We start from the raw sequence: 11,483 nt of genomic DNA, 5'->3' as shown, positions 1-11,483 counted from the left end.
TTGCGAGGATTGTTGGATCGGTTCGAGGTTATGGGTTGCGTATGTTGCAGTGTGGTTACATTGGGAGGTCTGGCCTCGGGTAGCGATCTTGAGCAGTGAAGGTAGTGCATGGGCTTGAGAGTCCCTATGATGAGAGTCAGAGTAGTGGGGATGCATGGATATCGGGTACACTTTAAAGAGGTAATGTAGCGTGGGATGAGCACCATAGTGCCTGTCATGGTGACTGGGCGGACCAGTGGTTTCCTTGGTAAGGAAAGAGGGAGGAATGAAATTCCGAAAAGGGAGTGCGAATTCACGGAAGTGAAAGCGGCAGTGTAGAGTTACGATTGGAGTGGTCTGTTGATGGTCTTTGAGTAGTGTGTTGTGGCGGTAGAATAAAAGCTCATTCGACTTGATATGTTGCTTAGGGCGTGGAGGGAATACCGCGACGTAGAGCCAGGGAGAGGGGTTCGGAAGGGATACAGAGAAAGAGTCTTGGACTCTCAGTGAGATTCTGATCAGGATTTTGGGTATGTATCAGCGGTTCATCCTGGAAGGATGTTTGAGGATATCATCAGTGTATCGGCTTTTCCAAACCAGAGGGTGCTAGAGCTAGTTCAGCATGTGTGTGTGTGTGATTGCGAGAGGAGAACTCGGGGGAGTTGCTCCGGAATGGAAGAATGGGTCCTTCGGTCGTCATGGGTTGGATAAAGTGGAATTCGGATCGGGGATCCGATGGTTTGTGGCTTTATAGCCATATGAGTCAAGTGAACGATGAGAATTGGAGCAGTAAGGTATCATGGGTAATTCTCGGTTGTTGAGTGGGGTTATCGGAGGGTACAGCTGGTGCCCGGGTTGAGTAGGTGGTTGGGGCACCGTATGGAAGGAGAAAGTGAGCTTCTGGTTTTTATGGTTGTGCCTTGAGGGACTGGGTTCGTTCAAGGCCAGCCGGCGTGTCGTGAGAAGTAATTTGAAGATGAGATGTCGTAGGCTTCGAGGATGAAGCCTAATTTAAGTGGGGGAGAATTGTAACATCCCAGAATCGCAAGAGTAGAGTTGAAGGGCTAAAAGTGTAAGTTTTAGAGGGTGACTCGGCGAGTCCATGGATAGACTCGGCGAGTTAGGTCGCGACTATGGTCGCGTATCAAGTGGCCTACTCGGCGAGTCCAAAGATGGACTCGACGAGTAGGTGCTGTATGGAGAAAACCCTAATTTTCGGGGTTGAGCCCTATATAAAGAGCATTATACCCCTCCACAGCCTCCCTTATTTCCCCCTTGAGTTCCAGAAACCCTAAATTCGTGGAGAGTCCCATTATTGAGAAAATTAGAGCTTGGAGAGGTGTTGTTTGAAGAGATCTTGAAGGAGAAGTGGCTTGGATCAAAGGGCTTTGTGTGGATTCGAGTTTGGTTGCTAGTGAGGCATCTTTTGGAGGTAAAACCTTCGTTCTTGGGCTGTATCTTCCTAGTTTCTCATTTTGGGGTTTGTGGGGAGTATATCTTGGAATGTTTTGGAGTTTGGAGGTTAGATCTGAGGTTGCTACCTTAGATCTGGAATAATGAAGGCCTAGAGTGCATTAAAGTTCCTGTGTTTGAGTGCTTAGTGAAGCCACCATGTCCTAAACCTTGGTTCTAAGGTTAATAAGGCCTAGATCTCTTTAGATTCACGTAAAGTTTGCCACTTTACGTGATGGATGGATTGTAGGAGGTTGGATCTATGTTTTGGATCAATTGCATGGCCTGAGATGCTTCTGTATGGATTCAGACCGGTGGTACTCGTCGAGTCACATGGGGCGACTCGACGAGTTGCTTGAAGATGGCCTGGAAGTCGATGAGTTGGAAGAACAACTCGGCGAGTAGGTTGAAGATAGACTTGGACTCGACGAGTCCATTTGGACTCGACGAGTCTTGTCGAGGAAGTCCCAATATTTCTGGTTGAGTCGAGGAATCGGTGAGTCAAGGGATGACTCGGTGATTTGGGTGCGAGTGGACTCAGAGTTGTTGGACTCGATGAGTCTTGGTGTGACTCGGCGAGTTGGGTCGCTGATTGAAGGAAGTTCTGAGCATATGGACTCGGCGAGTCATCGGGTTGACTCGGCGAGTAGGGTCAGTCAAGGGTTGATTTTGACTTGTCCAAGGTTGACCAGTTGTCTTCTAGGGGTATTTTGGTAATTAAGGGTATTTATTGAATTGTATGTTTTGATGTTCAGTGGAGGAGCCCGTGTCAGAGTTTGGAGCAACGGGATCTTATCTTTTTAGCCGATAGTTTCGAGGTGAGTTATCCTCACTATATCAACAGGGTCTAAGGCACCAAGGCCGGCCCTTTATTAGATTGAGATTTGGATATGGTTATTATGTTATTGTTTGATGTGTCTGCATCCTGGTAGCTAGGATGGTACATGCTAGGAGACCTTGTTAAGGTCAGTTTCCCGATATACAGAGTGATGCTATGCTAGTGACCGGTTAGGTCGGTAACCCGATTAGGGTAATGATATGCTATGTGATCTGCTTGCTTGGTTTGTTGTCTATGACTGTTATATGAATGTATGTTTTGTGCACATCGTTGTTTGGACTGGAGATGGGTTGAGGCAGGTCCTGCTTTGTGCTGTAGGCCAAGATACCTAGGGCGGACCGGTTGTTCCGAAGGCCCAGCGAGCGGTTCGGATAGGCTGTAGGCCCCACTAGGGCGGACTAGACGTGCCGAGGCTCGGAGAGTGGACCAGGCCGACTGAAGGCCCAATGCGGGCGGACCAGTCACACTGTAGACTCAGAGAGTGGACCAGGTGGGTTGAAGGCCCGATGCGGGCGGACCAACCCCACTGTAGACTCGAAGGACATGACTAGACCTGGAGGATGGATCCGGTGGACTGAAGGCCCGATACGGCAGACCAGTCACACAGTTGACCCGATATGTATGGCTGTTCTATATTCTGTTATGATATGTATGTTTTATATGTTTGGACCGGAAGGTCGCAGCCTGGAAGGGCGTATACGTGGTTGGTATTTTGGGGGTATCTCACTAAGCTTTCAGGCTTACAGTTATGGTTTAATGTTTTTCAGGTTCTTCAGGAGACCGAGGCAAGGCGAAGGCGCGATCGTACCGCTCCTCATGATTTTGTGGCAATGTGATTCTGGGAATATTCTAATAATTTGTATTGAAAACCTTTTTGTAAACATTTTAATGAAAATCGGGTTGTTTTGAAAATTTTAAATTGGTTGTATTTTTCGGATGTTACAAAGGTTTGCCAATTTAGTATATTGGCTGCTAAAATTAACCCATGGTCTTATGATATTTATAACTTGTTACTTGTCAATGGTCCAGTGTTAATAATGGTTTTGCAAAAAGCTAATGCTATTGTTGATTAGCGTGGTCATATCATGTTGTATTCTTGTGATTCAAGCCTGAAAACTTTGTGTCACCAACGCAACTAATTAACGAAAGCTTTTACCTTTGATGGTGGTGTGTTTTTATTTAAATTTTTGTCTTGTATAACATCAGGGCCATGTGTGGGCAGGATTTGGAGCGGAATTGAGTTCATGGTTCAATTCATGTGAGTCGGCTGCAAGGAAAATTTCTTTTTTCTTCACACATATATTTTCAGGTTAAACTATCATCATAAGTTAATGTTTCCATGTTAATTTCTTGTGGTTATATTATATTATAAGTTTACAACTAAACAATACTTGATAGAAATATGAGTATCTCACATAATAAGGGCAATTGAGCCTTTCTACATACACGAGTGGCTGAGATATGTGAAATGAATTAATAATCGGATATTAGAAGACACTTATTTCCAAAAAAATGAATTGTTGATCCATTTTAAGGAAATTGATGATTGAATGTATAGGCCATGATTGAAAAGAGACAAAAGATATGACAGGAAAAGGTCAATAAATTATAGAACAGTCATTTGGACTAATAGTAAATGTGTTTTATAATGGCCTTTAACAGATTTATCTTACCTTGTTCGTTGCTCTGTGTTTGAAGTAAGTTTCTTAGCTAGCATTAAGCTTAATGATTCGTTGCTACAACCATTACAAGGAGCACAACCATTCTTTGTGTTAGCTGGTCCCAATGTGATTGAATCTGAAGAACATATTTTACATATGGCCAAACAAATCAAGGCTATCACTTCAAAGTATGTTCTTTATTCTTTTATCTGTAATATGTAAATAAGCATATATGTTTGAGTTTGACAGATATAATACATATCATGTTGCTTTTTTTTTTTATTTTACAGACTAGGATTGCCATTAGTTTTTAAGTCAAGCTTTGACAAAGCTAACAAAACCTCATCAAAAACTTTTCGTGGCCTTCAAAGTGAAACATCTTGGAGCTGAGAAAATAGTAAGGGAAAAGGTTCACTTCTTTTGACCTGTTAACAAAATGATAACCTTTTAATTTTTACAGAAAGGAAATTGTCTTAAGCAAACAAAACATTAGGCTATAACTAGTCTCTGAATGAATAAGATCATGAAGCCATTGCATATGTGTTGGGCCTCCATGTTGACTTCTGGGCACTGAGTAATTCTTTTTGATTCTTAGAAAAACATAAAAATTTACATTGCAATGTAGTGGCTTCAAGAGGTTTTCAAATTCCCTTATTGTCCAGCATTCGTCACAACAATCAGTTTCCCTCCTTGCCTTATAATTCTAACAACTTCTACAATCACAGGTGCGATTTTACACTTGCATGCAGGTTATAAAAGCTATATGACATTATAATCAATGATCTTAATACAAATTTACATTGCATGTAGTAGATTCAACAAGTTATTTTTATTTTTGCTTATTTTTAAATATTGGGATTTGCTGGTTTATGTGAATCTAATGGTTGCATTATTCAAATTTGTAGTTCTTGTTGATGTGCATAGTCTCAAGCAAAGTAGCTCAGATGTTGGGAAGGTGGGCAACAAGTTCTTGTAGTTCAACTATTATTGTCATCATCTCTTTCATATTTGATGTATTACATTTGTCTAATGTTGGAAAGATTATTTTTATGACATTAACTTTTGTGCAATGGATTGTATTTTTTTGTATATGGTATTTTATTTTCTATTATGAGACATGAAATGCAAATTTAATATGAAAATTAGTAAATCCATAAATAATTTTTTTTAAAAACATTTTAAAATTACGATACGCAAAGATGTATGTCATCTTTATTTATGACATGGCCTTTCTTGACAGCAGCTTTAATGATACTCATTGCGTGTCATAAATGTACGTCATAAATGCGCGTCATCTATAGACGACGTGCAAAAGCATGTCGTCTCTCGTTATGACAGGGCCTTCCTTGACGCGCATTTGCGCGTCGTCTGAGCGTTTTATGACACGCATTGCGCATCGTAAAAGGCTGTTTTTCTAGTAGTGGGGCCATCATTTGGGAAAAAGGCTTCTCACATCGTCCACCTCTCACCCTCACCTCACGACCTATTTCACCTCTCAACTCATCATCCAACTCATATTTCATCTATTACATCTACCCATGTCTTACCCCAACATTTTTGTAGATATAAAATACATATACAGTTTAAATCATTTAAAACGTGTATAAAATCGTTCATCCAACATAGACAACAAGTACTCAGGTAATATGCACACATAGCATGTAATTTATATGAAATACTTCATATCTATGTGTAAGATGAAAGTAACTATGCACTCACCTAAAAGGTGGTGACTCAGCACTCGGCCAACGCTTCAATACTTTCAAAAAAAATTCCTTCGATAAAACCTAGTACCAATACCACTAGGGTTAAATCTAACGATAATCACGACAAATTAATAGTCTGAGTATTATTATTATTATATAAGTGTTAAATAACACTCAATATAACTCATAATAATAGCCCAAATAATTATTTTAAGGACCTAATAACATTACTATAATTATTTGAAAGCTATGTTAAAAGTTGTGTATGCGTAGCTCACTTACAATGGATTTTAAAGAAAACCGGGCTTTATTTGGAGCAGCGTTTCGAAACCGAAAGACACTTTTTCTCGGGACTCCGGGAGCCTCGGGGCTTCCTTAGGGTGCTAGGGGGTTTACCTAGGCTTAGGAGGGGGTTAGGGGGTAGTGAGAGAAAGTAGAGAGAGAAAGTAGAAGGATTTGGTGTGAGAGAAGTGGTTGCCCTCGGCCTCCTTTTATAGGCGAGGCTTCGGACTTACCCTGGGCGTAAGTTCGGATAAGGTAGACATGCGTCGCTTTGTTGCTGGGTCATCATGGCTTTTCTCGGAACCGCACAAGTGTCGGAACGTTGGGCGTAATTCTCTCCGACACGGGGCATATGTGAGGGCGACGTGGCGACCATCGGATGCGGGGTTAGAACAACGATGGATGGCTGTGGCGCTGCCACGTCAACACTCGTATCATCAGCTTCGTAATTTCAATTTTAAACTTCAAAAACTCGTATCTTCCTCATACGAGCTCTGTTTTTGACGTTCTTTATATCCACGCGAAGGTGGGAACGTAATCTACAACTTTCGTTTAGACTTCGTCAGCTAATTTTGATTTATTTTAAAAGTTATATTATTAACAGGCCGGGACAGGATTGGTCCATTAAATTCTCATAACTTCTTCATCCGACATCCGTTTTCGCCCATCTTTTTCTCGTTACACTACTCTTAACGAGATATTCGATTCTCGTTTAGGTCGTGTTGGCCAGAAACCGCTCGATCTAATATTCGAATTTCGGGTTGTACACTACTAATCCGAAACTTCGAAAAATGATAACTTCCTCATACGAAGTCAGATTTGGGCGTTCCTTTTATGGAAACTCTTGGTTTAACGTATTCTACGAATTTTGTTTAGATCACTAAGGCTAAATCTCGTTCTATCGCAAATTCACTATTTACGCTTCTTGGTATCGTGCTGGTTCCGTCGCGTAACTTCGACAGGTCATAACTTCTTTGTTATAACTCGAATTTCGACGCTCTTTATATGTATGGAAACCTTGTAACATATACTACATCTTGGTTGATATTATTTATTCTGAATAATCTTTTGTCAAAATGTCGTTTTCGACCCCTATTGCCTCTAAATTGACTAGACCGGATCTGCGGGCGTTACAAAGAGGTTGGATGAGATCTATGTTTAGGAGGTGGTTGCTCACCACGGTTTACCCAGTTCTATTGTTTCAGACCAGGATGTCCATTTCACTTTCAGAGTTTGGAAGAAGTTCCATGTGGAGTTGCATACCCAGTTACATTTCATTACTACTTATCATCCATAGACGGACAGGCAGAGTGAGCAAACCATCCAGACGCTCGAGGATATGTTAAGGGCTTGCATCATAGATTTTGGTGGGAGCTTGGAATCCTCCTTTCCTTTGGATAAGTTTTCATGCAACAACAACCGTCATGTCAGCATTGTTATGACTCCCTTCGATCTTCTCTATGAGAGGAAGTGTTGGACCCCTATTTGTTGGGGAGGTTGGGTATAGAATCATGGGGAGCACAAAGATAGTGATCAAGACGAAATAGCTTATACAAGAGGACATACAGAGGTTGCTGACAGCCCAGAGCCGTTAGAAGAGTTATTTGGACCGGCATGTTATTCCTGAAGGTTCCGCCTTGGAAAGGCAATATCTAATTTAAGAAGCTAGGCAAGCTGGGCCCCAGGTTTATTTGTACTTTTAGAGTTGTGGCTAGGGTAGACAAGGTGGCATACCGGTTGGACCTACCATAGGAGCTTAGAAATATTCATGACACCTTCCATGTATCCCAGTTATGGAAGTGTGGCCGAAGAGACAATTGTGGTTCTTTTGGGTGATATTCAGGTCTATGATAGCCTAATTTATGTCGAGCCGCCGGTGGCAGTTCTTGATAGGAGGAAGAAGGCCTTGCGCAACAAGGTGGTGAACTTGGTGAAGGTGTAGTAGCAACACTGAAAGGGTTCTGAATCGATATGGGAACCTGAGGAAGAGATGCGTACCCACTACCCTGCTTTATTTGGGACTAAGGACTTTGAGAGCAAAGTCCAATTCTAGTGGAGCAGAATTGTAACACCCTATTCTAGGTATTTATTGTTGGGTTTTGAGCATTCTAACACTCCTATGGTGTACATGCAACCCTTTGTTCTTTGTATCAATGTTTTCTCTATTATACATGCATACATTCAATATTACAAAGCATCATCCTAACTAGTACATCATGGAGTAAACTGTACTACAGAATTTTAGTTGGATGACATACCTTTTGGTGTAGCTTGAAGTCTTGAACCTTTAAGAGCTTAGCCCCCTAAGTTTTGCACTTCAAATGGTCCACACAACACCACCAACAATTGGAATAACTTGAGAAGAAGATATTTGTGCTCCAAAATTCGGCTAGCCCTCTAGATAAGTCTTAGTGCCAATTTTGCTATCCTATGGGGTCTTTATATAGTGTGCCACATGTAGGGTTACACCATGCAGACCCCAATGTGCATGGCTTTTCATATTCTTCATGATCATGGGTTTTAACCTCCATGGAGTATCAATGGATCACTCCATGGGTTTAGCCCAACATGAAGAAGTATGAATCAAAAGCCCACTATATAAGAATGAATGATTTACATAATCAATCCCCATATATTTAATTAGTCTATTTCGATCACAAAATTAATTCCAAATTAAAAACTGATCAATACTAATTAAATAATATGATTTCATATTAATATATGAGAATTTATAATATATTAACAAATCATAAGTATCCTTTTCTCGTTTGTCTATCCAATTGTTCCGATGTCATGCAACCCAAATGGACCATGCTAAATTGAGTCAAGTAAATACGAATTATAGTTATGGACTTAGACACTAATCCAACAGTCTCCTACTTGGATAACTCTAATAACTATTATTGCAAGTACTACTCCACAACTCGGCTAGCAATCGTAGCTCTTAAAGCCGATGTCGAACTTTGACCCAGTCAATGACGTGTCCACTAGATAAGAGATCATATATTCCTCCATTCTAGATATCACATGGACTAAAACATGGATTTTATTCATTCTCTCTGTCCATTTGTTGTTTCTCGATTTTCGATTTATGACACTAATTGAACAAATCAAATCAGTACAGGCTTGGCCAAGCACTATGTTTGTCATCACTAAATCACCGAGGGGCCCACATATGTCGCTTTTATCCCCTCAAGGGTAAAATGAATGGATAAACTTCGAATCAAATGTTTGCTTGTACTTACTCATCAAATTACACACAACAATATGTTTTATGTAACGCCTGTAGATCCGTGCTAGTCAATTTAGAGACGATAAGTGTCGAAAATGACTTTTTGAGAGAAGAATATTTAGAATGAATAGTCTTAATAAAAGTTGTAGCATATGTTACAATGATTCCTTACATATAAAGAACGCCGAAATCCGAGCTATAACGAAGAATTTATGGCCTGTCGAAGTTTCGCGACAAAACAACCATGACACTGCGCGACTTAAATAATGAATTTAAGATATAGTGATTTTTAGCCTTGGCGATCTAAACGAAAGTCATAGAATACGTTAAACCTAGAGCGTGCATAAAAAGAACGCCCAAAATCTGACTTCGTATGAGGAAGTTATGGCTTTTCAAACTTTCGACATAGCGATATGCAGCCTAGGGTTCGAGTATTAGATCGAGTGGTTTTTTAGCCAACACAACCTAAACGAGAATCGAAGACCTCGTTAATAATAGCGCGACGATAAAAAGACAGACGAAAACGGACGTCGGATGAAGAAGTTATGAATTTTTAACGGACCAATCCTGTCCCGGACTGTTAAAAATATAACTTTAAAAATAAATTCAAAATTAGCCGATGGAGTCTAAACGAAAGTTGTAGAGTACGATCCCGCCTACGCATGGATATAAATAACGTTGAAAACGAAGCTCGTATGCGAAAGTTACGAATTTTAGAAGTTGGGAAGGAAAATTGTGAAACTGATGTGAAGGGGATTACGTGGTCGAATCCTAGCAGCTGCTTGCTGATCACGATGCTTGCTTTGGATGGAGACACGTCGCACCTAGGACGCCCAATGTAGAAGAGGAACGCCCAACATCCGAGCTCGGGTACGCCCAACGGACTAGCCTTGTGCGGTTCCGAGAATGGCTACATCGCTCCTACTATTTTCTGACGCGTGTTATGTACTCACCTCGGTTACGCCCATCATAGGATTTTGGTACGCCCAACATACTTTGCAGCTGGCACCTATAAAAGGAGGCCGAGGGCTGCCCTTCTTCTTACACCAAATCCTTCTCTCTCTCTCACACTAATTTCTCACTCCAGCCTCCCTACCCCCTAAGCCTAGGTAAACCCCCTAACACTCGAAAGAAGCCCCTAGGCTCCCGAAGCACCGAGAAAAGAGCCTTTCGGCTCGGAGACGCTGCTCCAAGCGAATCCTAATTTTCGAGAAAACCCCGTTGTAAGTGAGCTACGCCTACCTAATGTAACACCCCATTCTAAAAGTAATTATTTATGGATCCCCGAGATCAAGAGTAAGGGCGTTTTGGTCTTTTATGGGCAATGGGTTTTATTCAAGAAGGCTTCAGGTCGGGGTGTGTTGCTAGAAGCGTAGGGCTTCTTGCCACCTTTTTGTGGATATAAAGTTCGTCGGAAACGGAACTACAATAAAGGAGTTATGACACTTTGAAGATATTGACACTTGTGGCAATTAATGGGAAAAGTTGTCAAAGAAAGGCCATGCATGTTTTGGGACACGCATGGGTACACCCAGCATAGGTTGGGTTACACCCAATGTAATGGAGTAAATGAACGCGGAGTCCCTCGACGTGCGCCCAACGTATGTCTATCATCTAGAAACCCTAATATTTCGTGTGTGGAGGCTATTTAAATAACTTTAAGAGCTCATAACCCTCCCAAAATCTAGCCTCCACTGTTTAGAGCCATTTTCCCAAACCCTAGCCAACTTCTTGAGTGTGTGAGCTTTTTAAGTGAATTTAGAGTGTTTTGAGAAGAAGGTGTTGTATCTAGAGAGTAGAGGAAGAAGGCCAGTTTATAGATATGAAGTTTTCTGGTGGTTCAACAGCTCCTAAAGGTATAAAGCTTCTTGCTTGACATCTATTTTGTGTAGATCTATGTATGGTGAAGTTTTGACACCATTCTTGTCCCAAACCCCCCCCCCCCCATTTTGATGCATGATGTGTTTTGGCTAAGATGAGTTGTCCTTTCAGATCATTGGAGAGGTCTTGAGTAAGAAAAATGAGGTCCTAATGGCTTTGGTTGTCCCATGTAAGAAGTAGGAAGGTCTTAATGGGTTAAGACCTTGAGTTAAGAGCTTTATGGACGTCCAAAAGGATAAAGATTGAGACTTTACGAGTCATAGGCCTTTTTGATCACTGGATCTTGCATATGGGCTTAAGTGCTTAAGCCATTAAGCACTTGGTAGGATTTTTGGTACAAACGCGCGTCCGCCCCACGTACTAGAGGAGTACGCCCAGCGTACGCCCTCTGTTGGGTTTTCAATTTTGGGCCTTGTGTAATTGGGCTGTTATTGGACTAGTTGGACTTAGGC

The sequence above is a fragment of the Lactuca saligna genome, chromosome 3 (genome assembly GCF_052625555.1).
Source record: "Lactuca saligna cultivar CGN05327 chromosome 3, ASM5262555v1, whole genome shotgun sequence".
Lineage (NCBI taxonomy): Eukaryota > Viridiplantae > Streptophyta > Magnoliopsida > Asterales > Asteraceae > Lactuca > Lactuca saligna.
The sequence above is the reverse complement of the archived record's forward strand: the minus strand, read 5'-3'. Positions refer to the sequence as shown.